The sequence below is a fragment of the Puma concolor genome, chromosome A3 (genome assembly GCF_028749965.1).
Source record: "Puma concolor isolate L17-30 chromosome A3, mPumCon1.1.hap2, whole genome shotgun sequence".
In the NCBI taxonomy this organism is placed as follows: domain Eukaryota; kingdom Metazoa; phylum Chordata; class Mammalia; order Carnivora; family Felidae; genus Puma; species Puma concolor.
The window spans coordinates 89,857,518-89,884,267 of record NC_141669.1 but is presented as its reverse complement, the minus strand read 5'-3'; the positions used below and the strand labels follow the sequence as shown (position 1 = coordinate 89,884,267).

Genomic DNA, 26,750 nt, shown 5'->3' with positions numbered 1-26,750 from the left:
GCCACAGACAGTACTTGCTGAAAGCTACTATGAGGGCCTTCTACACTTCTGATCATTCCTTTGCTTAAAACAACTCAGAAAGTTCTCTCCAACAGTTCCTAAAAGTTGCCCAAATTCTTAGGTACATTTCATTTGACATCTCGTATTTATAGAGGTTATGGCATGTCTGATAAGAACTGTCGAGTTTATTTTGATAGGTATTTCCTAATTTTGTATCTTCTGTGGCTGATGATTTCTAGTTAGTTGACTAGAAATTGTAAATGTGTTCACAGCTTCACAGATATTTATATTGAGTACTAACATGAAAACAACCCGGAGATTCATTGCTAATGGCAAACTTGACAAAAATGAATATGCCCAATGCCCTCTGTTCTTAGAACAGCTTTACCCAAGTTTCATTCAATAAATGAGAAGCTGTCTACTGGGATCCTGGTACGGTGACCTCACTGAGAAACACCAAAATGGAATGAACACACCATTCTGTGGCCTCAACTTGCTGCCTACATTTGATAAGGTAAGAGAAACCCCACACATGAAGAAAGAACTACATGTGTGCACACACACATAATGGCACAGGCACACTGGCCTCTCCTTTAGCCTTGTGAGGACTGTGAGCTTGCACAACTCCTCATAAAGAACCCCCCTCTCCTGCTTAGGTCACAACTCTGACTCAGGGTCAAAAGTGCCATCTAAGCTCTGATGTAAATGATACTTACAGAGCCCCACACGGATGTTCAATATCCTTCCGGAGTACTTTTCTGGATTTTGAGACCAGAATGGGGTATGTGGTGAGTGACGCCTGGCTGGGCCTGACCACGAGAATTATGACACAGAGAGAAAATACTGCCCTGGAGAGGCAGTGCCTCCCAAATCCCAGAGGAGACCCAATCCATTTGCTGAAGCTGAATGTCCCTGAACCCCAGCCATGTACCTGGCAAAGTCCTGGAAATCTAAGCTTCCATCATAGAAGATGCTCCATCTCACAGGAGAAGCAGCACATAAATAGACAATCACACACTGGGGGGCAGTGGGGGGGGGGGTGCTGCTGAGACAGGGAGAAGCAAATCCCAGAAGAAAAGGGACAAAGACAATGATTATTGACCTGGCCTTCTTCTCATGGGGTCAAGGAATAGGTCATGACTTCTCTACCTGTGCCCTTACCTATTAACCAGAGTTTAAGGTGCAGTCTTGCTAAAGCCTCATTCTAGATGGAAATGGGCACTGTCATTCATGGTGTCCAGAGATTGTTAACGCGGCTACACTGAGACACACATTTTGCTACCATCACAGCAAGTTTATTGCCGTGGTGACAGTGAGACCCATAACAGCATCTGCTGGGCTCAAGCCATGGAGGGGAAGCAACAAGACTTTTTAATATTAGAAACGAGGACTAACAATTCTAGATCAGTGCACAATCAGTGCACTTCTTACAATTTGACTTCTAGGGTCCTAACATAAAGAAACTAGATCCCAAAGATTAGCGATGGGGAATTTTTGAAGTATGTCCATATTCAAGTGGAGATCAAAGAAGCCAAACTGAAGAGCTCTGGACTGACAGTGAACTATGGATTGAACAAAAAAAGTTCCTTTTAAAAGGGCCGTATTGAAGAGTATCATTCTGACTTTGAGGAACTATGGTGATTGGCTATAGAAGGAATCACACATAAAATTCCTTAAATAAAAATGTATTGGCTTTAAAAAAAAGATTCAGTCTTGCTAAACACAGGTGTGCATTAGACCAATGTCAGAGGCAAAGCTGAACAAGGCTGTGGCATTTACATATAACATGTCATGCACAGTTGTGAGTGCTTTACCCTATTCATTCATTTAACCCACCCACTGGCCTACTGAGGAAGGAACCACCCATACTGTATAGATGAGGAAAGTAAGGCACAGAGAGGGCAAGTAACTTCCCCTGGATTGTGCAGGTAGAACACCGCAGCATTGGCCCCTGGCTCTGTGCTCTATACCATTATGCTGCTATGTGTTAAAACTAGAAAACAGATCAACTGTCTCAGGTCAGAGACATGAGGTACTACAGTGAGGGTAGGGAAGGCTATAAAATGTAAGCAGAAGAAAAATTTTATTTCCTTCGTGTGTTCTGTAAAGTACCTTTGTTGGGAGGGTCAGGGAGGCAGTCATGCTGGCTTCCATTTGCCCAGGAGCATTCTTATGCAAGTCAGAAAAGGCATCCCTTTCTCAAGACAAATCTAGGATAACTGGAATGTGAACAGTTGCCCCCCCCACTCCAAGTTGTGCAGTGCACAAGCTGCACAACATCATAGGGCAGATCTAGGAACTGTTAAGACAGAAATTAAACAATATAATAGTTTTAGAATGAAGAAAATGCATCGTAAGCAAAAATGCTCATATATGTATTCCCTAGTCTCTACTCCCTGAATATTTCCTTAAATTATGTATTATATATCTTTATATGTCAACCTATATAGCAACATTTGCCTCTAAATAAAAGAGAAATCATGATCTCCATTTGATCTGGTGGTTTTATAACCACCTGCTCTATGTCCTATTTTCCAAACAGTCCTTTCCAAAATGACACATATACAACTAAGTTTTATCAAAACTCTAAGCACAGCCCCAAGTGCAATCTAAACCAAGAGACTACTAAATTAAGTGAGAAAAATCAGAATATGCTGCTTTAAAATCGTGGCTGTAACATGAAAACCATGAACGTAGGCAATGTGACTATGCTGCCTATGTGACAAAATGAGCAGCATTAGGAACTGTCAGCGTTGGGCAACAAGGAAGGCCCTCACCAGCCCGTTTTGGAGCAACACACACCCTCCAGAGGCCAACTCCACACAGCCAGTCCCGGGGCCCTGCTTTCTGAATATTTCCACCTCCAGCAGGAACGATTTGTGTTAGGGGGCAAAAAAAATAATCAAAGAAGGAAATTAAGCAAGTTAAGCACATTTAAAGGCTAGAGATGTGGGCATGAATCCAAACCAATGAATTTTACTTTCTGAAATTTGTGAAGAAGAGGGTGACCAACTAGCCTCCAACTTGCCTGGTATGTTCCCAGGGTTTAGCACCCGTGTCCCAGGAAACTCCTCAGGTCCAGGCAAACTGGGACAGTGAGGCATCTCTAAAAAAGATAAAACTGAAGCCTTTCAAGAAGACAAAGCACTTGTGGGGATGAGGAAATCATTTCATTCGTAAACATCAAATTCAATAAATTTGGAGAGTTTGCACTTATCTACTCCTCTGAAAAAATAAACTCTGGTTCTGTTGGACCCTGTAAAAGTTCTAGATTAAGCCCAAACAGTCTTTTTTGTTATAATGGTGAAATATTTATCTTGTGTTTGGGGTATCTTGCGTTTGGGGAGTATTTTTGCTTTAAATAAGCAAAACATGGGGAAGAGAACTCAAAGTCTAGAATATTTTTTAAGTTTATTTATTTTTGAGAGAGAGAGATCAAGCGAGCAAGGAAGGGGCAGAGAAAGAGAAAGAGAATCCCGAGCAGGCTCTCCACTGATAGCCCCGAAATGGGGCTCAAGCCATGAGATCATGTGATCATGACCTAAGCCAAAATCAAGAGTCAGACACTTGACCGACTGAGCCACCCAGGAGCCCCTCAAAGTCTAAAATCTTAATATCCATCCTTTTATACATCAATGTATTTTTTCAAAATATTTAGAAACTTTGTACTTTTCTGAGTAAAATATCAAATTGTCTTAAAAGATAATTTTAGGAAGAAAACCAAGTTATGTAGAGTACAATATGTATATTACTAAATACACAAGGTTAATATAGAGAATCTAAAAAGAGAATTTCAAAAAGAGTTGCACTTATTTAAGTTTATTACAAGTAACTGATTTGAGTTTTTGTCCTACCTAACCAATACTAATTTCCCCCCGGGTCTTTAATATTCCTAAAAATCCTAAATCTCCATGTAGGCAGCTTTTTAAAATAGCTGATTACTAAGTTATAACAGATACAGAAGTTAAATTACTAAGTTTTAGGAGTTTGATTCTAGTTCCTCCTTTGAGATAAATAACCTTTCTGTATTTACCTTACACTGTAATGTTTTCCAAATTTAGCCCAGAAAACATGCCATTATTATTATTTTGTTGATCTTGTTTATTAAAGGAATTTCTATTGATCCAAAATTAGCACAGATAACTATCAAAGAATTAGTATCCAGACTATATAAAGAACTCCTACTAGCAATATAAAAGACCAACATCCTAAAGAAATACAGGAAGTAGGTACTATGGTGGATTGTGTAATAATGTCCTCCAACAGGATTCATGTCTCCCTGGATCCAGGCCCTTGGAAAATTCTCTTCCAAACTGAAGTTAGCCTTGGTGGCTTGCTTTGGCCAATGAGACAGCAACACTATAATGCAATCAGATGTTTAAAAAATGCACAATGGCATCTGCCCTCTCTTGCAGTTTATTAGAACCTATCATTCACCACATGAAAAGCCCAACTCAGCCTTCTGCAGGATAAGAAACCACATGGAGAGTCCCCAGACATTCCCGCTATGCTGGTAATCTCAACCAACACACGGGATTGTCGGCTAAATGAAATGGATGTTATTTTAAGCTTCTACACTCTCGGGGTGTTTGTTATGCAGTAAACGCTAACTAATATGGGAAGACATATACAAAAGATGTTCACTCTCACTGATCATCAGGAAAATGCACAGACTGAAATACCGTTTCATACCCACTAGACTGGCAAAAATTAATAACCTGAGAATACCAAGTGTTGTTGAAAACATGGAACACCAGTAACTGTCACCTCTGGCTTCTGGGAACATAGATTGGCACAATTTTCTTGACAAAAAATTATTTGGTATTATCTATCATTGATAAAAATGCATGGACTCTATAGCCTAGCAATTCTGCTACTAGGGATATTTCTACAGAAATCCTTGCATGTGTGCATTAGGAGGTAAATATAAGTATGTTTATGTCAGTACTGGCCATAATGGCACCCAACAACTCAAATGCCATCAATGGTAGAATGGGTGCATGAATTGTATTCTTCATACAATGGAATTGTTTGTAGCAGCGAATAGGAAAAATCTATGGCAACATATATCTAAACCACAGTGCTTAAAAGAAGTCACAAAATAGGTACCGTATGAATCCATATGTACAAAATTAACCAATAGGTAAAATTAAACTATACCTAGTTGAGGGATGGATGCAAACACACATTGTCATTAACACCATTTAGGACAGTGGTTACCTCTGGGGCAGAAGGGGCGAAATGAGACCTCTGGGTTGTAGGATACTCCACTTGGTTCTGGTTGCTGAGTACATGAGTGTTCATTTTAGTATCATCTGAGAAGTTGTGCACGTTTTTTCATTTATCATAAAATATCTTTATTTTGCCTTCATTTTTGACACATATGATATATGACATATAGACATAAACCATCCATCAGGTGATTTGATGGTTTCTGATACAGTCACAGATATGCATCACCATCACCACAGGCAATTCTAGAACATTTTTCATCATCTCAAAAAGAACCCCTATACCCTGTAACTTCCCAACCCTCATCCCAAGCCCTAAGAAACCAGTAGTTTACTTTCTGTCCCTAATCTAGATACTTCATACAAACAGGATAATATAATATAGTCTTCTGCAACTGGTTTCTTTTCACTTAGCATAATGTTTAGATGTTCCTTTGTTCCATGCTATATTTCACAATTAAAAACATTTTCAATACCTACAAGGAATAATGAAAAGCTCAGTTTGCTAATATGAAAAATAAGAGCACACCAAGAAGGGCAGCTTGGAGGAAGCACTGTCTAAACAGCCAGTCTGTCAGAATGGATGAGCCAGCACACTCGTGCACAAGTTTACAAAGGGAAGAGGTTGCCGGGCACACCTGGACCAGGACAGGCAACCCTGAAGCATGACTATCCTGCACCTGTCTAATCGGGAAGAGGCTGGTTCTGCACAGAATCATTCCTAACACTGACATCCCCAGAAGTGTCCCTGTGGGAAGGGACAGAGCGGTGACATGGTGGGTGGTAAGCTACAGAGGTCATCTGGGAGCTCAGTCTGCCCTGCAAGGTCGTTGGTATTACCTAGCAAGTACACTTATTTGGAGACTAATGGAGGGTATGGGGAGGGGGCTGTGGAGCTTCTGTGGGAGAGAGCTTCTGAAGCTCTCCAAAGCCATCCTTAGCACACCATTGGCTACTGGAATTGAAAGGAACAACCTCCACACTTAAACCTGGGTGCACCGGTTTGTGGGTGTGACCTCATTCTGATCTCTGTCTCACTGCTCACTCAGCCCTTGCAAACCCAAATTTAAGTCTATGTCTCTGGAAAATATCCATACACTCATATTTGAGACCCCCATCACTAAATATGAGAAAATGAAAAATTAAAGCAGTACTACTGTTGAATGCAGTTGTGATTCCAGGTAATGTGTCACATTATCTTAAACAGTGGGAGTCTAACTAGAAAGAAGTTAACCAACTCCCTGTAATGCAGGTCCTCCTCTCCCACTGAGCACCCTTCCTCACTCACAGTCTTGTGGCAGTGTTCCCCTGGAGCCAGAAGTCAGGGAGGATTGGGACATCCACCTGACACCAATGTCCTCTCCCTCAAGCACTTGTCACACACATTCATCACATGGAACAGGCCTCCCAGCACTGCTCATCACCACAATGCAAAGTTGAAGACCAGAGCCCCCGGTGAATGTTCACGGCTCACCCCAGAACACCCCAGAGGCGATTCCAGGTTTATATATAACCTCCACTCTCACATCCTCACTGCCTCCCTGGTCATCTATGTGAAAGCATCCAGCTTTAAGACAAGTCAAAGTAATGCCACCTGTCACGTTATGCTGTACAATGTCGGGTGAGACCCTTGCAGGCTGATGGGGAAGGAAGAGAGGAGGGCACCATGGATGTGGGACATCTATACATACCACCCACCCAACTAGCCATGTTATTCTTTGGTCTACTCCCCCTCACAACCACCCTGCAAAGTAGGCACCATCTCACTTTACAGATGAGGAAACAGAAGCTCAAAGAAGTAAAGTAGCGCTCGGTGTTATCCCAGCCAGAGGTAGAAAATGGATTTGAACCTAGGTGTCCTGATTTCAAAACTGCTTCAACACACTTTTGGTGAAGAAGCCACTTTGTGAATCAGCAACTTACATTATAGGAAGATATTTTTTGTTCCTTCAAAAGATTTCCTGAGCCCAGTAAGTAATGCCCAGTATTATATTAGGTGTTCTAGATTCCAAATCCAAGACTCTTCAACCTCAGGGAGTTTACAAACTCCATAAAAGATGTTAAGGGTCCCTTGAGGCAATTTCAGCTGGAAAATCTGAAAGCCAAGGAAATACAGCAAAAACAATGATTTATGATGAATTTCCTGAGTTGTAATTATTAGGATATTTATTGCAGCCAACTTCTTAAGAAAATCTTAATGATTCTAGTCTCAGTTCAAGGGATAAAAAGCAAACATGAAAAAAGAAAAAACATGAAGATAATTTATAGATACTCTTAAATTTGTCTTCTTCAAAGCCCAATTCCCTATAATAACAAGTCAGGTTAGAAGTGTGGCTTGTCCAAAGAAAATAAAAATTAATTTACTTTTAACTTCCAGTTGACACTTGGAAAGGAAAATGACCGATTCACATAGGAAGGACTGTGTACAAGTTACCTAGTCAGACTCTCAGGGTCTGCACATCCAGACTTAAATAACCACAAGGAAACAAAAATTACATCTGAGCACCCAAAGGGGAGTCAAGTGATGGTGGAGGCCAATGCTGGCCATCTGTTGAGGACATGGGCCTCACTCTGACTACAGGCATGGGCCTCACTCTGACCATGGCTCTGCTCCCATCTTTAAATCTAAAAGCCTCAGAGTAGCAACCAGCTGACCCTCAGAGAGACAGGGTCTGTGGTGCTATAGGAGCATGGAGACCATGAAGTACAAAGTACACCATGAAGTACACAGGCGTGCCTGGGCAATGGGAGCTTTCTGCAAGAGGCACCAGAGACCCTCCTTCTGCTCTGCTGACAGCTGGGCAGAGGAGTCCCCTGGCAGTGGGTCCCTCAGAAGAAGGCTGCCCAGAACAACATGACTGAACATTTCCAGGGGATGCTGTATAACATCAAGAAGAACAAGAATTCTTCTCACCTCCTTAGTGACACCAGGCACCAAGGGCAAGCCCAAGTCCAACTGCTTCAACTGTCACACCATATGGAATGAGAGAGACCCCACTGGTGACAGGCCACAGTGTGAAAGGTGTGTGAGACCTCACCTGGCTTCGGCAAAGAGGGCTGTTCTCAGCACCAGCATCAACCCCCCTCCCCCAGGATGCCAGTAACAGGGAGGGACTTGTCCAGGGCCACAGGCTGATTCAAGGGCTCGGACATCAGGCCTTTTTGCATGTCTTTGACTTCAGGTTCTTGAGGCTGTGATTTCTAGGGCTACAGATAATACCATTCCCAGATTTCCTCCCTGAATCTGCCTAACAGAAATTCTGATAAGATCTTCTCTTATACCTGGCATTTTGGGGTTTCCCTCATTCTGCCAGTTTATTCCCAGAGGAATTAGTAGGTAGAACAGCTCTCATCTTAAAAATATAGTTACAGCTTAGGGCCCTATAAATTTAATCTGCAATCTCACATTTGGCATTTGTTTTGGGGTATTTCCAACACATCAGGAACACAGAATTGCATTCATAGATAGAAACTAGTATCAATGGCTTTGCCTAAAGACTTAATATAGTATTTATTTTCTTAGTACTACCAGAGGTTTATATATTATGACAAATCAGCTGTATGCCACTTTGCTGGGGTGTCCCTAAATGCAAAATGTGCACATTTTCCTGAGAAAGCTTTTGTGTAATCCTCTGTTGTGATTCATGTGTGCTTCCTAAATGTTTTATGCCCCCCTTTACATTTTATCTCTAGCTCAGATTAGAATCTATCGTTTTGCAGTCCATAAATAGTATATCCTTCAAACAGTACAAGGAAAACAGAAAAATAGCTAAAAAGGATTCACCAAATTTTCAGTTAAAGGAAACTATTGTTTCCATTAGAATTAAAGGCAGCCTAGGACCAACAGAATAGAAAATAACCACTCTACAATTATCCATTGCAGTGTTTAATGATCATTGCTGGAAATGGAAGCTTTTGCATATGAACAAATGAGGTGGACAAGGGGCAAACAGAAATACCAACCACCCATGGCTGTTATGCTGTGTAGGTACTTGGTACCAATTTGACTGCAGTTCCAATCCTTTACTCACTTGCTCACTCATCCATCGCTCACTCACTCAATCACCCAGTCACTCACTCACCCATTCACTCATTCACTCATCCACTCACTCACTCAGTCACTCACTCACCCATTCACACACTCATCCATCCACTCACTCACTTGGTTACGTATGTATTCAATCACTCATGATTTACTCACTCATCCATTCACTCATTCACTCACTCATTTATTCACAGATCCATTCACTCATCCATTCAACATTTCTCAAATGTCTCATAGGTTCATTGAACTGTGACAAGGCTAAGTTTCATAGGCAAGATGAAGATGGAAGATAAACAGTCATTGCCCCCAGGTGATCTATAGCTAATAAGGAGCCAGGCACACATGGCTAAAACACAATGAACAACAACAACAAAAAGTCACATGAAAAGTTACAAACAAGGTGCTATGGGAATACAGAAGGGCAATTAATTCTAACCAGTTCACTGTTGGAATCTGAGGTCTGTTTAATGGAAGAGATGGCATTTAAATTAGCTCCTTACAATTATGATTTTTGTCTGAAAAGTGGGGCAACAGGAAGGATGTAGCAAGCTCATCACACATTCTAGCTCCTCAATTTAGTTCCTGTGGGCTTCCACCTTCTCCTTTCCACTGGGACCATCCTTATGAAACTGCAACATGCAGTGACCACTCTTTGTGTCTTCATCTCATTCTTTCACATGTGACCACTCTTCCCTTCCCAGCCACATTCCTCTCCTGACTGGGGTGAGTCTACCTCCTCCTGGCTTTTCTCTTGATCCAGTGGCTGTTTCCTGAATGCCCTCCCACATCAACGTGTTGAAGTGTAACAGACTCTGCCTGTATTTGTACCATTCTCTCTAATGACTCTCTAGCCCATGGCTTTAAATACTGTCTCTGTGAAAGATGATAAGTTATAGCACAAAGAGGTGTCAGGCTGAGAGTGAGAAAAGGGGTCCTTTAACAATGATGATGGAACAATAGGTGTAGATCAGGAGTGTCCTAGGAAAACAGGAACACGTTATCGCTCTTTCTAAATGCCATTGATTGACTCCAACAATCTGTCTTTAGCTTGTATAACCCACTGACTACTTGACATCTCTCCTTTGATGCCTAACAGGTACCTTCAATTTCACAGGTTCCAATTAGAAATCTTTATACTCCCTTTGGATATTTAGCAGTCTTTGCAGCTTTGGTAAATAATATTAATACTCATCCAGTTGCTGAAGCCAAAACTCTAGGAATTATCCTTGATTCACCTCTCCCTCATGCCAAATATCCAATGCATCAAGACCTGTTGATCATTCTTCCGAACAAACCCTATGTCTGTCCTTTTATTTTCATCTCTACTACCACAACCTAGTCTAAATCATTATCATTTCTTGCCTGTGATACTCTAATCACCTATACCTGGTCATCTGCCTCCCAACTTGGCTTCCTCAATCTTTTCCCTTAGCAGCAGCCAGCAAGATCTTTCTAAAGCAAACCAGATCGCACATTGTTGTGATTAAACCCTTTCCATGACTTCCCAGTGCACTGAGAACATGATCTAAACTCCTTCCCTGGACTGTACAACCATTCAGACTGTTGTGTGGTTTCTGAAAATGCCAAGGTCATCCCTACCTTAGCATCCTGGCACCAGGTGTCCCCACTCCACAATCTTTGATCTTTGCCTAGCTGGCTCCTTGTCATCACTCAGATTTTCAGACATTGGCTGAGACTGAATCCCTTCAAGGATGTTCCCCAGCACCAAACATGAAAGTCATCATTTTGTCATTCTCCACTCTCCTTTCCTATAGTATTAACTATCTGCATGTCGTCTGTCCCACATCTAGTTTTTTTTTCCCCCTACAATTCAAATATAATTAGCAATGTTATATTAGTTTAAGGCATACGATATAGTGATTCCACAATTCTGTGTATCACTCAGTACTCAACAAGATAAGTGTACCCTTAATCCCCTTCACCTATTTAACCCATTCCCCCCACCTCTCCTCTGGTAACCATCAGTTTGTTCTCTATAGTTAAGAGTCTGTTTTTGGTTTGTGTCTTTTTTGGTTTATTCCTTTGTTTCTTAAATTTCACATGTGAGTGAAATCATATGGTATTTGCCTTTGACTGACTTATTTCACTTAGCATTATACCCTCTAGATCCATCCATGTTGTTGCAAATAGCAAGATTTCATTATTTTTCATGACTAAATAGTATCCCTGTGTGTGTGTGTGTGTGTGTGTGTGTGTGTGTGTGTGTGTGTACTTACATATCACATCTTCTTTATCCATTCATCCATATATGGATACTTGAGTTGCTTCCATATCTTGGCTATTGTAAATAATGTTGCAATATACATGGGAGTGTATATATCCTTTCAAACTAGCGTTTGCACTTTCTTTGGATAGAATTACTTCTAATTCTATTCCAATTTTTTAGGAAAACTTCACGCTATTTTCCACAGTGGCTTCACCAATTTTCATTCCTACCACAAGGGCTTCTTTCTCTACAAATCCTTAACAACAGTTATTATTTATTGTGTTTTTTTTTTATTTTAACCATTCTGATAGGTGTAAAGTGATATCTCACTGAGGTTTTAATTTGCATTTCCCTGATGATTAGTGATGTTGAGCATCTTTTCATGTGTCTGTTAACCATCTGTATGTCTTCTTTAGAAAAATGTTGATTCAGGTCCTCTGTCAATTTTTTTTAATTGGATTATTTTTGGGGGGGGTGTTGGTGTTCAGTTTTGTAAGTTCTTTATATATTTTGGATATTAACCCTTTAACAGATATATCATTTGAAAATATCTTATCCCATTCAGTAGGTTGCCTTTTTGTTTTGTTGATGATTTCCTTCACCATGAAGAATCCTAAAATTTGTAAGATCCTGAACAGCCAATGCAATCTTGAGAAAGAAGAACAAAGCTGAAAGTATCAGAGTCCCAGATTTCAAGATACACTACAAAGCTATAGTACTCAAAACAGTATGGTACTGGCACAAAAATACACCCTGAGCTGAATGAAACAGAATAGAGAGCCCAGAAATAAACCCATGCTTTTGTGGTCAATTAATCTATGACAAAGGAGGAAAGACTATACAATTGGGTGAAAAGATAGTCTCTTCAACAGATGATGCTGGTAAAATAGGACAGCTACATGCAAAAAAATGAAACTACACCACTTTCTTACACCACACACAAAAATAAACTCAAAATGGATAAAAGACCTCAATGTGAGACCCAAAGCCATAAAAATCCTAGAAGACCGTGCAGGCAGTAATCTCTCTGACATCAGCTGTAGACATATTTTCCTAGAAAAAAGGAAAAATTAAACTGCTGGTCTAAACCAAAATAAAAAGCTTCACCACATCTGGGTTATTTTTTTATTAATGTTTCATGTTTGTCGACCTCCCCCACTGGAATATAAACCTTGTGAGAATAGGGACATTTTCTTTGTGATGCATGGAGTAACAACAGCATCCAGCAGACCCTTTGTACTTGCTGGTAAGTAGGTGAATGGAAAGGGACAGAGCACAAGAGAGCTCAGAGGTTCCAAGTGTACCACAAGAGCCATGAGGAGCCATGATGGGCACATGATTCTGGCTCTACCCACACCCTGCCAGCTTTTGAGGGTGGCCTTGGGCCTCTGGGCTGGCAGTCCCTAACTACCACTGGTGCCCATGCATCCCCAAGAAGCTTCCATCAGCCCTCACTAGACACCTGTAGGAGGTGATAACCTTCTTCCAAATACTCTTCCTGAAATACAATGTCTTACCTCTTCTCTCATGGTTATAGCTTGGCTCTGACTGGGTAACTAGGCCATCGTCACACAGGTATACAAACAGTCCACATTTTCCTTGTAATAAATCATGACTCTCTGAACCCAGTTTCTATAGCAGAACCATATACTGAGAATCACAGAACCATGTCATAAAAGTCTGACCCAGCCTCACACAGGGACAGGATTCCCTTTCGCTGTAATTCCTGATTTCCTAATGCTGTCCTGTAAAATTTTCTGATGCCTGTTCCCTCTCTGAGACCAGACAATGTGAAGCAGAGACAAAGCCACTACTGACCTCTATGAGCCGCAGAGTCAGAGCCACAATAAGTACACTGCATCCCTGTCTGAGGGCAACAATGATGGAAGAAGATGAGCCCCCAGGTTTGGTCTCAATGACTGAGCAACAGAGCAGGGAATAAGGGCTTGAGAAACATGTCCTGACTGCATGCCCAAGCCGGCCACTGATGTGGATTATACCAGTTTCTTCTTCATTATAAGGGAGGCACAACCCCAGCGGGTGAAGTCAAGACAGGAGGTTGATTTGGGTTGATCAAATTCTCAGCTAGACCAGCACCAAGACAGGGTGGCCGGTGCAAAAACAGACTTCCTCACTTGGAGTTATTTTCACTCACTGCTGTTTTCCCAGTGCCTGGTACTGGGGATCTGTAGGTCTAGTGGTGTTGCTGATATCCAAGAGTCAGGACCCCAGAAACTTATACGCACCATGCACGTGATTCCCCAAAGTACAGCAAGACAGCAGATAGAAGAGGGGTTCCCAGCCTTGCTTCCAGCAGACTCACTGGGGAACTTAAAGACCCCTCAAATCCAGCTTCCACCAAACCAAAGACACCAAAATCACTGGGATGGAACTCAGGCCTGGGATTTCTGAAGCTCTCTCAGGTAAATTCAATGTTCTGCCAAGGCTGAGAAGTCAGGGGGAATAGAAGGAAAGAGAATTGATGTTAAAAGGAAAGAGACTAATGAACACTGGTGTTCAGACCCAAGCGGAATATAAAAACACCTGACAAGACTAGAGATACACACACATACAGATAAAAGAAAACTGGAAGATACCAAAGCCTAAGATGAGTATCAGAGGATGGGGCAGAGTACTGATAAATACTACAGACAGAGAGTGTGGCCACACGGGCCACAGATGTGATGAAACAAGATGGGTAAAAACCTGAGCTCTGAGGTATACCTGTGAGGTGAGGAAGGAGAGGGAGGAAAAACATTTTTTAAATCTGAGTTTCTGATTTAAAAAATTGTTATGCAAACTCATTGTAAGAATTTTCAAAAGATAAAAAGGAAAAAAAAAAAGACAATCCTTCTGCATAGCAGAGGAAATCATCAACAAAATGAAGAGGCAAGTTAATGGGAGAAAATATTTGCAAATCATGTATCTGATAAGGAGTTAATATCTAAAATATATAAGGAACTCATGCAACTCAATAACAACTATATGTGTGTGTGTGTGTGTGTGTGTGTGTGTGTGTGTGTGTATACACACACACAATTAAAAAATGGTCAGAGGATGTGACTAGACATTTTTTCAAAGAAGAAATACAAATGGCCAACAGGTCCAACGAAAAGCCCTCAACATCACTCATCATCAGGAAAATGCAAATCTAAACCATAATGAGATACCACCTCACGCCTGTTAGAATAGAAGTATCAAAAAGAAAAGAGACAACAAGTTCTAGCAAGGATATGGAGAAAGGGGAACTCTCTCATACTGTTGGTGGGAATCAAAACGGTGCAGCCACTGTGGAAAACAGTATGGAGATTCCTTTAAAAACTAAAAATAGAACTACCTACAATCCAGGAATTCCATTTCTGGGTATATATTCAAAGGAAATGAAATAACTATGTCAAAGAGATATCTGCACTCCATGTTTACTGCAGCATTATTCACAATAGCCAAGATATGGAATCAACCTAAATGTCTATAAACAGATAAGTGGATAAAGATGATAATGATGTACATACAATGCAATACTATTCAACCATAAGAAGGAAATTCTGTTGTTTTTCACAACACAGATGAATCTTGTGGACACTTTGCCAAGTGAAATAAGCCAGACAGAGGGGATGCACCTGGCTGGCTCAACTGGTAGCATGCAACGCTTGATCTCAGGGTTGTAAGTTCAAGCCCCATGTTGGGTGTAGAGAGTACTTATGGAAAGAGCCTAAATGTCCATCAACTGATGAATGGATAAAGAAGATGTGGTTTATATATACAATGGAATACTACTTGGCAATGAGAAAGAATGAAATGTGGCCATTTGTAGCAGCATGGATGGAACTGGAGAGTATTATGCTAAGTGAAATAAGTCAGTCAGAGAAGGACAGATGCCATATGTTTTTACTCTTATGTGGATCCTGAGAAACTTAACAGAAGACCAAGGGGGAGAGAAAGGGGGAGGGGAAAGCTACAGAGAGGGAAGGAGGCAAACCATAGGAGACTCTTAAATACTGAGGACAAACTGAGGGTTGATGGGGGGTGGGGGAGAGGGGAAAGTGGGTGATGGGCATCGAGGAGGGCACCTGTTGGGATGAGCACTGGGTGTTGTATGGAAACCAATTTGACAATAAATTTATATATATATATATATATATATATATATATATGTATATATATATATATATATATATATATTATTTTATATAAAGTTTTTATATACTTTTTTAATTTTAAATATAAATTTTAAATTTATATTTATATTAAAATATAAATTTTAAATATAAAAATAAAAATTTATATTTTATATAAAATAAAAATAAAGTAAAATCTTTAAAAACTATGTTAAAAAAAAAAAAGCCTGACAGAGAAAGACAAATACAGCATATCATTTATATGTGGAATCTTAAAAGTCAAATTCATAGAAACAGAGCAGAAAAGTGGTTGCGGGGGCTGGGGAAGTGGAGGAAACAGGCAGAGGTCAGTTAAAGGATACAACCTTTCAGCTATATGGTGAATAATGTCTCCAGATTTAATACATAATAACATGGTGACTACAGTTGATTGCACCGTATTGTATAACTGCAATTTGCTAAGGGAACAGAAGCTAAACGTTCTCAGAAAAGAAATGATAAATATGTGAAGTGATGGATGTGTTAATTAACTAGATAGGGGAATCCTTTTCATAGAAAAAAATTTTAGATAAAGAAATAAATTTATCAAAAAAGATACTCCTAAAATACTCCCAAAGATACTCCTTCCAGTCTTTTTTCCCCATACATACACATGGCACTGAAAAAAGGGGGGAGGATCACACCACATAAAAAATTTTGTATCTTTTTTCTACTTTAAATGTTCCAATATCCTTCCATTCTTTATAATGGCTTTGTCATTGTGACAAAGTTCTTCACGAATGTATAAATGAAACACTGTTGTCACTGTTTTGCTTTGTGGTTAGATTCACAGGCTGGAATTTCCAGATCAAAGATAATCTGTGCCTTTTCTAGATTTAGACAAACTGCTTTTCAGAGTTTGCTTTCCAACTTGAGAAAGTGCAAGCTTGTCCCATTCTTTTCATCATTGCATATTAACTAATTTTATCAATCTGGTAGTCAATGAGGCCTCTCATTCCTAGATTTTATCTCTAAGGTCCCTTATTTTAAATATGCATTTTAGTAATTCTTCTGATGCTAGAGGGGAGATGGCGTCCCCAATTCAGCAGGTGCCCTTAGGAGTCCAGAAAGCGCTGTGGTCTTGCAACGTGAGAAAAAAGTCTCTAGGGTTTCGGGGAAGTGAAGGACAGCAGGAGAAAAGATGAACAAGTTTGGAGGTGGAGAGACGAAAGGCAAAAGCACTCCCATCTGCGGGCCTCCTGGGTTTGTAGGATAATCCGTCATGCCAGCAGCAGGGGAGACTGGAGATATGGAAGGTTTGAAACCACGGCAGTGAAGGACCTATTTATCAATAAGCTAAAGTACTGGATGTAGTCTACCCCAGGGAGCTCTCCATGGATAAAACAGAACGAGGCCAGTGAGTGCAATCCTGATTTTGCTTGCAATGAAACTGAGGCATGCAGGTGTGAAGCGGCAAACCCAGTGCTCTTCCCCAGGAAGTGACCACGTCAGTGGAAAATCCACAGGTGCAGCCCTTCCACCATGTAATACAACAGCCCTGACTCGAATAAGCAAATTAAGAACAGGAATCTGGGCCAGAGGCTGGCAGCCCCTGAGGGACCAAGTGATTTATCCACCTTATTAGCCAGCAAGCCTTCGGAGAACAACCTGGCATCCCGCTTGCGAACAGCACTGCTAACCAGAGAACATTTCCGAAGTAAGTAATCACGGCCAGGCTCCCGGTGACCAAAAACCTCCTCACACCCTTCAGCACACACTTTTCTAAGCCTCAAAGGAAAACTATCAGAAATTCTGGAAGACGCTGTGAGAGGCCATCGCTTAGTTATGGACCTCTGGTGACGACAGGCAGGGAGGAAATTCTCCACCACAGATTCGCAACCATCAGAACAGAGCTGCTGGTTCCCTCCACAGGCACTTCTGTGCAAGCTGGAGCCCTGGGCACAGCATCCTCTCCCCCTAAAATCTACTGTTCAGCTATTAATACTCCTGAATGTCATCACCCTTCGTTTGCCCCTACTTCCCCTCTTTTTCTGGGTGATCAAACCAGAGCCCCACAACCAGCCTCATGTTTGCAAACAAGGTGTCTGCACTTCCCCTGCCAGATTTTGAAGTCAAATTAAAGTCTAAACTCAAAATCTCTTCAGAAAAGCAGGGTTCCTTTGTTCTGACAAATTCTTAACTGTTATTAATGGGGGGGGGGGGAAGGCCCAGCTTTTTCAGTAGCAACATGTATCCTTATTCAGTTTAGTTTTGTGTGAGGAGAAAGAAACGACTACCTGGAAATGACCCATTGAAAACAACAAAATAAAAGCAGTCCCTTTAGCACCAGAAATGTGTAAACACTTCCCTTACAGAGACTTCCAGGAAAACAAATACGCAAAAAACCAAAGCCAGCACTCTGTCATCCACTCACCCTTTTACTGACCCCCAACCGCATGCAAAGCACCCTGCTCAGTGCCACATACTGGAGAACAGCCTGGGTGTGAACCTCAAAGCACCCACAAGACTCAGAGTTCTGGGATGCTTGGAGAGACAGGTGGTCCAGATCCTCATATATGCAAAACCATCCTACACTGAGCCCACACGAACACGCAGGGAACTTGTTTACTCTGATTGCATTTCTCACTATTCTAGCTACCAGTAGCTTTTTATTCTCCACAAATGCGAAGAACAGGAAGCAGAAGAGTCACTGAAGGGGTACCCTCTCCAAGACTGCCCAATGCTTTTTGTTCTCAGAGCTGGCTGACCACCATCCAGCTCCAAGTTACCCTGGGGCTGCTGCCTTTGGGGCAGAGCCACCCTCACCAGACTGTTCTGGGCAATCAGAACAGAACCTCATCTATGGTAAGAGCAATGCCAGAAGGCTACTCAAGCAACTGTTGAGTGAGCCCATCCATAAGAAATCTCTGTTCTCTTTAGCCACATTCTGGGTTTAGACGCTCTGAAATAAAGGCATCAATGAAGCAAAAAATAACTCTTGTAGAAAAATCCCCCTCTCCATATTTTCTATTTTGCAAAATAAGGGTGTCACAAAAAAACTGCCGACATGCTTCACAATAAGGGGAGCGTTCTGCTTTCTTGTGGGTAGCAAGGTCACTCCACATAGAAAAAAGTCAGGAAAACTGGCTTTCATTCCCTTACTGTATCTTTGGGCCCCCACCCTCAGATTATCTGTTGTGAGTGGGAGACTGATCCAGAACACAGCTGCCAGCCATCAGGGAGCTCACTTCTTCCTATCTTCCCTCCCTCCTCCTTCCCTCCTACCATGCACTGACGGACACATGTCCTCCTGGGAGACGTGCAGCCTGGGGTGACTCCCTCCAAGGGACCTCCTCTTCACTCACCCTTGTCCTCCCAAGCATTGTTATATAATGAGGGCTGCCTCAAAAGGCAAAAGCGACAATTGTACAAAGTACTTTTCTATGACCATCATGCAAAATGACAAATTCCCAGCCACTGGGTAGAGAAACCCACATGCTAACTGTTTTTAAGTCAGAAATTCTCAGACCAATACTCTGCATGACGACAGGAGATGTTGACACTACATTGCACAGCTGTCACTCAAGAGCTTAAAGATTAAGTTTTACTTTCATCATTATCAGAAAATACATAACAGTAAGAAAATGGTAAAATAAAGACCATAAGAAGTTTGTGTTAAAGCACCACCATGTATCTGTTAATGCCTTTGTTGGTAGTCTTTCCAGCCTTCTCTCTGTGCATAGGTTTTTAAAATCTTTTAATATCTTAATATCAGTGTATATACCATTTGATATCCTGTTTCTTTTTAAGAACCGACACTTTTCTGTTGAATTAGTCTTAATAAAAATCAGTTTAAATTAGATGAGTAACACTAAACTAATTGCATACATAATCATTTATTTAGCAGTCCCCATACTATTAATAAATAATATTGAGGTTGCTCTCCCTTTTCTGAAACTTCATGTAAAACGTGTTTGGTTTTTATGTTTCTTTGTTTTGAGGATTATTTTCTTACAGTGGATCCCCGAGTGTAATCACTGGGTCAAAGACAGGGATGTCTGAAAGGCTTTCAATCCATCAGGCTGAGCTCCAAAAGGATTAGGTGACTGACCTTTCACCTCAGCCATACCAAGACTTGAATTTTTTTACATTCTTTGCTAATTTGACAGTTGAGAAATGGCATTTTATTGTTTTTTTAAGTATGTACCTCCTTACTTAGATCTTTCATTACTTAGAGCAAACATTTTTCCTTAAGTTTTCAGATTACCAAGATCAAATCTTTTCTAGCATTAATTACTGGCATTTCCTCTATTATGAATTATCTATGTAAATTCTTTGCTGTTTTATATGACAAGGCTTTGGTTGTTTTAAACAACTGCTTTTAACAAATTCCTCTTATATTAAAAATATTAACTCATTGAAATATACTGTAAATATTTTTCCCCCATATGTATTTTGTTCTTCTGTTTAACCAGGTTTTTTTAATGTGTTTTTAATATTGTATGCAGTCAATGTGACAACACTATTTTCCTTTGTTGCCTTGTCTCTGGTACCAGGTGTTGATTCTTCCCATCTTTCTATGGCCTGGGTTTATTTAACCCATGAATTAGAGGGGTTGTTCAACACTATTCCATTTCTCCTCTTTCCAAGACATGCATTTTGACTGAATTTCCCCAGGAAGTCGGCTATGGTTAAAATGTATTTGGGGGCTGCTTCTCCCCATCCGCTGGCTAGGCTCTGGCCTTACCACCTGAGCCCATAAGCACAGGTCATCCACAAGTTTTACAACCTGTCATAGTAACTGGTTTTGACCTTGTGTCCTAGTCCCTGAACTATATGGGCTGTGTCCCCAGGCTCCTGGATCTGGCCCACGTCATATTTTAGCTGTTTGGAGACTGGTCTCCAAACAGGACCCAGTGCCATGGGTGTCAGAAAGTAAAAATAAAGTAAGACAGGGAAGCATCAGTCAGGATTTCCTTTTCTTAACCCTGACCTTCAGGTTGCTTTAAATTTCCATTTGTATAGCTTCTTCTAGTGGTAGCACCGAATAGCCCTCTCCCTGCTTCTAAACAAAACAGACCCCTCGTGCCTCGTCATCTTCAACCAAGTGTATGCAAAGCACTAGAAATAATGAAATTTATCATTTATGCACTAATATTCATTGACTCATGAAGATTTTCTCTTCTGCTTCCTAATAAGCATGGCTCACAATCATGTGTCTGTGGTATATTTCAGAGAGGAGAGAGCGGGAGTAATGAACAATTTACACCAACAGTTGGAAAGCGGTGTTTTTCACTGGTGGTGCTTCCTGGTAACATCAGACAGCATCCCCAGAAAGCTTCGCTGGGAGAATTCATAGGTGCTGCCAAAAGTAGTACCTTCTGGGGCACTACCCCCCATCCCTGACTGCAGAAAACATCCAGGTACCTTTGGCCCAGGAGAGTTTGGTCATTAATATAAGGTCCAAAGTAACACTGTCATCAGGAGCAGTTTTAAATTCCAGAGTTTTCTTTTTGGCACAGTGGTTAACAGCTTGAAAAAAAATGTCTCCCAGAAACAAATCATTAATCTTGGAGAAGTTTAAGGCTCAAGTAGGCTTAATACATTTTATAGTAGGTCAAAGTGAAACCCCACTGCCTCCCAAAGTGAGGGCAGTGAACATAGGAGACTCTCCTCTGTGCAATTTAGTTTTGCAGGGTTAAAGTTTAATGAGTTGCACAGGTGCAGGGACAGGGTGGGGGGACCCTCAGGTACAGGATGAATATGAAGACTGAACAAGAATGGAGGGTGATGCATAGTAACAAGTCATATAAGTGCTATCACCAAGCTCACACTTCCCCCAGGGACACCTGGACTATAAAGATCTTAAATCTTTACAATAGTAGACAAGTACACCCTCCCTCTCTCCCTCTACTGATTCCCCAAAACAGCAAAAGCAAAATAAACAACAGCCTTGCAGGCCCAGTGCCCATAGTGTCTCTCACACTGAGCTGTGGGCCCTCCTACCAGTCACTTCTAGCCTGTTTCCTCATGTCCAGGTGACCAAATGGCCCAGAGTGCCCACAGCCACCTGTCATCTTAGTATGAATCCTTATTTGTATGGTATGTACCAATCTACTCTTTATCAATCAGATAAAGAGTCAAAAGAGATTAGGGACTCTCAGACTGGAGTCTTTGGAGGCCCTTGGAGATTACTGGGGTGGATGAGAGGAGGGGGGAGTAGAGGGTGAAGAAAGGCTCCAGTCAGGGTCCTTGCTCGCTGCCCCACCCAAAACTGCCATCTCCCAGAACCACTCATAGTTTTTCTATGGTACATGTTGACTTGCCTTGTAAGCTTTCCCTTGAAGGAAAGTTTCTCTTGCTACAACGTGTTTGGAAACCACAGTCTACATAGTCCCCAAGAGAGCTCCCAACTCCCAAAAAGTGGCATTCTGCAGTCTGGTTTTAAAGCTCTGCTTCCTGAGGAAGGAGAAAATGGTGGCCAAAGATGCCAGACACAAGCCCCAACAGCCCAATAAACCATGGGATCAGGTGATAACAGGCACCACTGAAGGAAGGGCACTCGTCTAATGCCCCTAATACCTAAATACATAAGACAGAACAAAATCATTTTGCCTTGAGCCCTTTAGAATTTGAGGTGGTGTACAACACTATTCCATTTCTTGTTTTGGCAAAGGTCAAGTGCACATGGCATGCAATTCTGGCACTTCAGGAGCCAGAATTCTTCTGCCATTTTCCCCTCTCATTAGCCTGTGCCACTGAGTGCAACAAATAAGAAGCAGAGCCCCTCACCTTCTGAGACACATAGCAAGAATGACAAACTTGTATTGTTTTAAACAGCTGAGCATAAGGGCTGTTTGTTACTATAGCACAACAGAACCCATCCTGACCAATACAGAGATATTTCACATAAAATAGAAGCAACTCATTGAAAAGAATCTATGTACTCTAGCACAGTGTTTCCTAAAATTGGTTCCAAAGAGCACTAGCTCCATAAGACATTTGTCATAAAATAAATTTAGCAAAACTACGTACTTCGCCCTAATTTGCCTCCCTCCTGAAGGGTCCTAAGTTTTAGATACTAAATGTACTGCAATAAAGAAGTAGTTTCAGTTTAATCTAAAGTTTTCCTACATGAATCTGCCCAGGGAATGTGAATTTCATGGCATTCCTACCAATAGCTTGAAAATCACAACTGTGGTCACTTCAGAAAAGCTTACAGATGAATACCAAGACTCAAGCTTATTCTCAGTAACTGGATGGTAACCAATTCAGAGATTTCAGCAGGCTGGTTACAATATTATTAATTTCATGGTATAGCTACTTTGGAAAACAATCTGGCAGTTTCTTATACAAATAACATATAGTCACTCTACGATCCAACATTTGTTCTCCTAAATGTTTGACTAAATGAAATGGAAACTTACAGTCACATGAAATCCTTTATGGGAATGTTTACAGTGACTTTATTAATAATTGCCAAAAAAAACTGGAAAGAAAACAAATGCCTTTAGTGTTGAGTAGACACACTACTGTAGTACATCCACATACAGGAATCTCAGCAGTAAAAAGGAAAAAAACTCCCAACAGACACAACAGCATGGACAAATCACAAATACGGCATGCTAAGTGAGAGAAGCCAGACTCAAAGAGTACATACCACCTGATCCCATTTATATGACATTCTGGAATATGCAAAACTACAGGAATAAAAACCCAGTCCATGATTGCCAGGGGCTGGAGGTAGAGTGAAGTAGGACAGCAAAGAGGCAGGATGGAATTGTTCAGAGCTCTGTATCTTGATTATGGTGGTAGTCCACTGCAATTACTTATCAAAACTCACAGCTCTGTCAACCAAAAAGTGTGAATCACAGACCTCCTGATTTCCATCACCTTTATTCCAATTTACTCATTTTTGCTTAGCCAGGATGATCCCAAATTTCTCTAAAATATATGGCTAATCACCTCATTCCAAGAAAAGGTATAGACAGGATAGAAAGAAAGGACTGCAACCCACAGTTGGCATCATTTTATGCATGATACTAAAGGCTCATATCTATCGAGTGTTAAGATGCTTGATGTTTCACGTTGCCTCTGTCAATCCTCACAAGTGTCCGTGAGATAGGTATAATTATCACCTAATTACATACAGGTAAACTAGGGTTCAGAGAAATTAAGCAACTCACTCAGGTTACACAGGTAGTAAGTGGTAAACTAGTAACTTGAACTCATATCCATACTTCCAGCTATTCAATATTATCTTCCAAGGGTAAAAAACATGATACTTCTAGGATGGCTACAAACCACAGGACAGATAATAATATGTGTTTGCAAGGATGTAGAAAAATTGGAACTCTCATACATTGCTGGGGGTAGAGGGTAGGATGTAAAATGATGCAGTCACTCTGAAAAACAGTGTGGCAGCCCCTCAAATGGCTAAATAGAGTTACCACACGGGCCAGCAATTCGACCCGTAGGGTTACACCCAAGAAATATGAAAACATAACTGCACACAGAAACTTATACATGAATATTCATAACAGAGTTAATCATAATAGTCAAAAAGTGAAAACAACTCAAATAGCTAAATGTCCAATGAATGGATGGATGAAATGTGAGACATTCATAGGGTAGAATAAGATTGGGCAATAAAAGGAATGAGTGTTCCAAAGTTCATTGTGGTGGTGGACACATAACTCTGAATATCCTGAAAGCCACTGGATCATATACTGTAAGTGGGTGAAGAAGATGGTATGTGAATCATATCTCTATAAGGCTGTTCTTTAAAATTCATATACCTACCCCAGTTATAGTAAATGCTACATTTCCAAAACTGAATAAGAGAGGAACACGGAATAGAAGATCCAACAGAACAATAAATCCCAAATGCTCTGTAGCTGCCTTTAGAATGCATGGCAAAATTTAAATTGGAAGCAGACTAAAATTACTAATTATATTTTTACTCGGGCTAATGTTAAAATTAGCATGTAGTCCTGAGCCACATGTCAATGGAGAGTAGGGGGAAGCAGCCTAGTTAACTAGCAGGTGGAAAGAAGAAGCCCATCATAGAATAAACACAGAAGAAACCCCCAGTGGAAAAATCTATAAACAGATAATGATATTCACCCCTCAGTAGATGTTTCTGGAAACAGAATCCAAGCACTATCCATTAGAACATGGGTAAGACTTGGTCTGCACGAGGAGAGAACAGTTTCCTGCCTGACAAGACACAAATCTAAGGATGCCAATGCTAACGCAGCTGATAACTGCATTAACCTTCTCCTACGGGAGTTATTTTTTATTGTAACACACTTGTCAAAATGTCATCACATTAGCCTGCCTGTCCCACATCCGCCCACTGATCCCTCTCAGCCATGGAAGAAAGAGCAGTAATTAGAGCAGGAAACAGCCCCTGGATGAATAATTGCTCCAGCCCGACAGTCCACCCGAGACTTCTACAAAGATGCTCTGAAGAGGCCACTCCTGGAGGGCAGGCAGGCGGTCATGCACACACAGGTGAGGCAAGCACCCAAGGCCTCTTCACGGTCATGGGTGGTGAACAGTAATTGCATCCCAGAAACCAACTCTCCTGCTCCATATGAACGCTGACACTCAGGAACCATGAGGATTAATTACACATAACTAAGTGTGCTCCCGTTCAGGCGGTCAGCCTAACTCCTACCACAGATGAGTTTGACCTTTCCTGCCCTCCAGCATGTGCCCTCCCTCGGCCAAGATGGGAGAAGTCCCTGAGAGGGATGCTGAGTGGCCAGTGAATTCCCAGGAGAGTTAGAAATGAATGGATTTTTTTGTCTTCCTTAAAAATCAATATGCTTAATGGATAAACAAAATGTGTGGTATATACATATAGTGGAACATTATTCAGCCTCAACAGGGAACAACATTCTGACACATGCTACACGTGGATGACCCTTGCAGTCATTATGCTGAGTGAAATAAGCCAGTCACCAAAAGACCAATGTTGTATTATTTCACTTACATGAAATACCTAGATGTATTAGCCATGTCTGATTTTCTGTATTCTGATGTTCAGGGCCTTGATGACACTGGAGAGACTGCCCCTCCCAGGGTCAGCTGATTTCTAGATAGAAGAAGATGCCCATGGATGTGCCTTCCAAACACAAACCAGCCAATCCAATGTCTGCATACCACCACCTCCTTTATCAGGCTCTCACACTCCAGGCTGCCACCCACCTGTGCTGATCACTCCAGGGCCAGGTCCCAGACAGCAAGGGACAGCCCCTGTGCCCCAGGGTCCCCTGAAATCACTCAGCTACCCAATCCTCCACCCGCTTACTCTGCCTCACCCCTTTCTTCCTGGGAATCCACAACAAAGTCTCTTTCTCCCAGTTTCCCTGTTCCCTCTGCCTCCTAACCGATCCTGATGCTTCTGTGTGACCCCACATGGCATGGTGTGCCCCCCTTCTGAGAACTATCTACCTTTATAAAGGCAGTCATGTCCTGATCCACTGGCCTGACTGTACCTGAATAGTAATAAAGACTATATTGAAACACTTAGAACAGTCAAATTCATAGAGATGGAAAGTAGAATGATGGTTCCTGGAGCTGGGAGAGGGGGGATGGGGAGCTAGTGTTTAATGAGGAACGAGTTTCAGGTGAGGATGATGAGAATATTCTGGAGATGGGTGGTAGTGATGGCTACAACATGAATGTACTTAATACCACTGACTATACACTTAGAATAGTATATATGTATACTGTACCACAATAAAATAAATGGATAAACAAAAGGAATATGGTATGTACCCTTGATACAATTTGATGAAAAGGACACTTCACCACTGTGATTTTCCTCTCCCAAACCCACAACCCCAGTCTGATCATGAGAAAAACATCAAACAAACCCCAATTAAGGGACATTCTTCAGTACCCCTGACAAATGCTCCTCAAAACTGTCAAGATCATCAAAACCAGTGAGAGTCTGAGAAACTATCACAGCCTGGGGGAGCCTAAGGAGATGTGGCGATTAAACGTGCTTTAATAAGGTGTCCCAGATGGCACCCTAGGACAGAAAAAGGACATTAGGGAAAAGATAAAGAAATCTGAATAAAGAATGGGTGTTAGTTAATAGTAACGTATCAACTGTACCATATTAATGTAAAGTGTGA

The 26,750-nt window shown here is 41.3% G+C and overlaps 1 protein-coding gene and 1 non-coding gene across 2 annotated transcripts in view; one reads left to right on the top strand and one right to left on the bottom strand.

Moving 5' to 3' along the window:
• Positions 1 to 26,750, bottom strand: part of SH3RF3 (SH3 domain containing ring finger 3) — a 371,189-nt gene that overhangs the window by 253,869 nt on the left and 90,570 nt on the right. The gene's annotated exons all lie outside the window — the stretch shown is intronic.
• LOC112869749 (small nucleolar RNA SNORA1) lies at positions 1,196 to 1,330 on the top strand. Its single transcript, XR_003224407.1, has one exon. It is a non-coding gene; the product is annotated as a small nucleolar RNA SNORA1 (small nucleolar RNA).